General features: G+C 38.6%; 1 protein-coding gene across 3 annotated transcripts in view; it reads left to right on the top strand.

The window, feature by feature from the left end:
• Nucleotides 1-5,000, top strand: part of LOC136830571 (uncharacterized) — a 51,550-nt gene that overhangs the window by 25,701 nt on the left and 20,849 nt on the right. Inside the window, exon 1 of one of the 3 annotated variants that reach the window (XM_067090090.1) lies at nucleotides 1,225-2,029. The exons of 1 other annotated variant lie outside the window; for it this stretch is intronic. The gene's annotated coding sequence lies outside the window, so the exon portion shown is untranslated. Of the gene's footprint in view, nucleotides 1-1,224; nucleotides 2,030-5,000 lie in introns of those variants that run through there. One more of the 3 variants, XM_067090091.1, reaches the window with a different exon arrangement.

The following is a 5,000-nucleotide window of genomic DNA, read 5'->3' as shown; positions in this document are numbered from 1 at the left end:
TAGATCAAGCGCTGGCGCCTACGAGGTCATAAGTGCGGATACAAATTGACAGTCGGAAGGTTTAAAAAGGTGTAACGGGAAGTAAACCTTGTTGCAGTTGCACTATGAAACAATTACTAGGAGAAGGTGGGAAGTAAGATTGGAGAAAGAGCACATGAATGGAACGAAAGGGGTCGCAGCTAGTGTCCTAACGGACGCCGCAAAGAACCTTTAAGTAGAGAGGGTTCGAAAGGTCATCGTAGATCCGAGGAAATGCCACGCCCACGGGGGCATTTCCGTGCCCCAAACGAAGTCACCCTTCGAGCGCTAAAAGGAGATGTTTCGTTTTCGCTTGGAAATGTTTCCATTTTCTGTCGAGCGTCGAAACAAAACAGAAACAAACAGGCGCATGATGGAAGTGTCTGCCAGAAATGGCGACTTGTAGGCCTACTTTCTTCCATCAAGCGATAATTTCACGATCTCTTTAGCTACTCAGGAGGAGAGAGAGAGAGAGAGAGAGAGAGAGAGAGAGAGAGAGAGGGTCACGCTAATTAGGCCTGGGACTTAGGACCAGCCTCCCTTCAGAGGATGTCTGCAATTGGAACTTCAGAAGTTCCAAGCGAAAACTCAGTGCATTACCAACCTAGTACTAATCTTCTTGCATTTTAATACATTTTTATCTATTTATTAATTTATTTTTTCTTTTCAATAAGTGAGATCTCTTCTTTTTGAATTAACCTTTATTTCCTCTTACTTATTCCTAACGAACACCGTAATATTCTTTGGAAGCTTGAATTTCAATGGCCGCTGTGGTGGGCTTATTTCATATGAATAGGTTTCACCTACTGAATAATAATAATAATAATAATAATAATAATAATAATAATAATAATAATAATAATTAGGACCATGACTCCTCCCAAATTAGGCCTGGGAATTGGGACGTCGCTTGTGGGGTCCGGAACAAGACGAAAAATCGGAAAAAATTGTGGAGAAAATCCCTGAAATGTCGACAGGCTACGGTCGCCATTCGCGTACCTCGGGAACGAATACGTGAATTCTCGAATGTATCGATGTGGCTCGGAGCCACGAAAGCCTTGGAGCCACAGAAACAGCAACAGGAGCAGCGGCTGGGTCCAAATAAGCGACGATATTCATGTAGAACAGAACAGACTACAGAGATTAGTCCAAACGCTGGTACCTACGAGGTCATTCGGCTCTGGAAAGGAAACTGGAAGGTTTGACAGGTGTAACAGGAGGAAAACCACATACTTGCACTGTGAATCAATTGTTAGGAGAGGGTCGAGGAAAGTAAGACGGAAGAAAGAAAGATTTGAAAGGGGCTACAGTGATAGGAATGAAAGGGGTTGCAGCTAGGGGTCGAAGGGACTTTGCAGAGAACCTTAAGTAATATGCCTACAGTGCGCCGCGTGAGGTATACACTGACGGCACTAACTTCCCAAGGGAGATATTCATGCAACGAATCGATTTGGCAGCGCGCCTCGAAAGCCTGGCCCTCGAGTGTGTGTGTGTGTGTGTGTGTAGCAGTTCCCTGGGACGACGACGATGCTTCCGAGCGCCCCCTTGAACCAGCCACCCCTCGCCCGTGGGGGGGGCGCCGTTCCTTGGCGACGGAGGGAACGATCGATGATGGAGGTGGCCGTGGCCTAGAGAGAGAGAGAGAGCGAGAGAGAAAGAGAGAAAGAGAGAGAGAGAGAAAGAGAGAGAGAGAGAGAGAGAGAGGACAGTGCGGAGCCAGCCTGGAAGGTGGCTGGAGGGATATGGCCCTAGTGCAGTTTGTTCCTTCCCTTGCGTCGTGTGATATCCCAGGCGGAAGAAGGAGAAGAAGAAGAAGGAGGACCTCGTCTCAACACAGCAGCGCCCTAAGGACCCTTCTGCCGCAGGAGGACTCCGTCTGAGGCCAGAGCCGCCTCCTTGTCCCTCCTGAGGAAGAAGAAGAAGAAGAAGAGACGCGCGGGGGCCAAATTCCTCTCCTAGCTGGTGGTGGTCGCAACAGGGCCGGGCTCATCCCCTCGACCAGAGATACAAGGCGAGTGCGCTTCTGAATTTTCGATTTTCAGACGGGTTGTTTTTCGTTGTTGTTTTCCGTTGTTGCTTTTATTGTTCACCGGCAATGTCGTTGCTGTGACTCCAGACGGCCAATGTCCCTCAGAGTTCATGTAGGACAAGAGATCGTTCGAACAGAGACACAACACAGATACATTTGCCTAAAAATGACAGCCGCCTATCTGTCTGTCTACACAGACACACACACACACACACAGTCACGTACATGGTGGCTGGACAACTGTAGAGGTTCTCAATCGTGGTGAAGAAGGCCATGGGACTGACAACCTCACCTTTTTTTTATTTTTCTTGTTCTGTTTACATAAAAAAAAAAAAAAATTGGTATTAAATTTCTCACCGGAAAAAACTCTGACTCTGTCATAATAATAATAATAATAATAATATTATTATTATTATTATTATTATTATTATTATTATTATTATTATTATTATTATTTCTCAGAAGATGAACCCTATTTATATGAAACATGCCCACAGGGGCCATTGACTTGAAATTCAAGCTTCCAAATAATAATAATAATAATAATAATAATAATAATAATAATAATAATAATAATAATAATAATAATAATAAAGGAAAGTATGATGGGTGGGGTGGGGAGGGGTATTGGGTTGGGGAGGAGGTGGTAATCTGATAAGTGAAGGGATTAACTTAACATCGCCATTAGTTAAGGGATTATTCAGCATCATTTCATAGGTTGAACAGGTAATATTATTATTCACGAGGTTCAGTGATTAATGTATCATAACCTTCAAGGTTAAAGGGTTAATTTAATATAATTTAACTGGTTAAAGGATTAATCCACCATAATTTGAGAGGCTGAAAAGGATTAATTCATCATTGCTTTAAAGGTTAAAATATCAATCCATCAGAATTTTAAATTAAAGGATTAATTCATCATAATTTGAAAGAATAAAGGGGTAATTCATCATAATTTGAAAGAATAAAGGATTAATTCATTATCATTTAAAAGGCTAAAGGATTAATTCATCATAATTTGAAAGGATAAAGGATTAATTTATCATAATTTGAAAGGATAAATGATTAATTCATCATAATTTGAAAGGATGAAGGATTAATTCATCATCATTTTGAAGGTAAAAGGATTAATTATTCATAATTTAAAAAGTAAAGGATTAATTCATCATCATTTCAAAGGTTAAAGGATTAATTCTTCTTAATTTAAAAAACTGAAGGATTGGTTCATCATAATTTGAGAGGCTAAAGGATTAATTCATCATAATTTGAAAGAACAAAGGATTAAGTCATCATAATTTGAAAGAATAAAGGATGAATTCATCATAATTTGAAAGGATAAAGGATTAATTCATCATAATTTGAAAGGATAACGGATTAATTCATCACAATTTGAAAGAAAAAATGATTAATTCATCATCATTTGAAAGGATAAAGGATTTATTCATCATAATTTAAAAGGCTAAAGGATTAATTCATCATCATTTGAAAGGATAAAGGATTAATTCATCATAATTCAAAAGGCCAAAGGATTAATTCATCATAATTTGAAAGAGTAAAGGATTAATTCATCATAATGTAAAAGGATAAAGGATTAATTCATCATAATTTGGAAGAATAAATGATTAATTCATCATCATTTCAAAGGTTAAAGGATTAATTCATTATAATCTTAATGGTAAAAGGATTAATTCATCATAATTTGAAAGAGTAAAGGATTAATTCATCATAATTTAAAAGGATAAAGGATTAATTCATCATAATTTGGAAGGATAAAGGATTAATTCACCATCATTTCAAAGGTTAAAGGATTAATTCATTATAATCTTAATGGTAAAAGGATTAATTCATCATAATTTAAATGGTAAAAGGATTAATTCATCATGATTTAAAATTATAAAAGATTAATTCGTCATAATTTGGAGGGATAAACGATTAATTCATCATTATTTCAAAGGTTAAAGGATTAATTCACTATAATCTAAAAGGTAAAAGGATTAATTCATCATACCTTAAAAGGCTAAAGGATTAATTCATCATGATTTAAAAGGTTAATGGATTAATTATTAAACAAAAGGCCAATGGGTGGATTTAACGTAACTCAACAGGATGATAAATTAATCACTGAAAATGTTTTTGAGGACTTATCAGACATGAACAGAGGGATTACTTTAAAATAATTTAAATGGCAAAAGGATTATTTTTTCATAATTTACAAGATTTATTGAAAATTATTCAATATAATTCAGAATATTCTCATCCCAAATGGAGGCCAGTGGTATGGGCAACCTGAATCCCTTGCTGAAAGTAGATATCCCTTCAGTTTTTCAGCACATACATAGGGATGCAGTTGCTGGCCCCACACCCATTTTCTTGACACCAGCAAATGCTGGTAGCTTCTAAGAGCTGGGTGGGCTGGTGGCCAAGAGTGGTTCACAAACCAGCAGGGGAGTAGCGCCATCAGTGCACCTCATGCGGTGTGCTGTAGGCATTACTTGAGGTTCTTTGCAGCGTCCCTTCGGCACCTAGCTGCAACCCCCTTTCGTTCCTTTTACTGTACCTCCTTTCATATTCTCTTTCTTCCATCTTACTTTCCACCCTCTCCTAACAATTGATTCATAGTGCAACTGCTTTGAGGTTTTCCTCCTGTTACACCTTTCAGACCTTTTACTGTCAATTTCCGTTTCAGCGCTGAGTGACCTTATAGGTCCCAGTACTTGGCCTTTGGCCGAAATTCTATAATCAGTTCAATTCAACAGTGATGAAGGTACAGTTCTGGACTCCGGAAAGCGAACGGTTTAATGAACTCTCTCTAACAGACTCTGGGACTCTATTGTGAGGGGCATTACTGAGTTGCAAAAGATATATCAGTTTGGAATTGGGATATAAGAATTAGGCCAAGGCCAAGCACTGGCACCTGTGAGGTCATTCAGTGCTTAAAGGGTACATGAAAGTA

The sequence above is a fragment of the Macrobrachium rosenbergii genome, chromosome 47 (assembly GCF_040412425.1).
Source record: "Macrobrachium rosenbergii isolate ZJJX-2024 chromosome 47, ASM4041242v1, whole genome shotgun sequence".
Taxonomy (NCBI): Eukaryota; Metazoa; Arthropoda; class Malacostraca; order Decapoda; family Palaemonidae; genus Macrobrachium; species Macrobrachium rosenbergii.
Note: the sequence above shows the minus strand (reverse complement) of the source record. Positions and strands in the feature narration are given on the sequence as shown.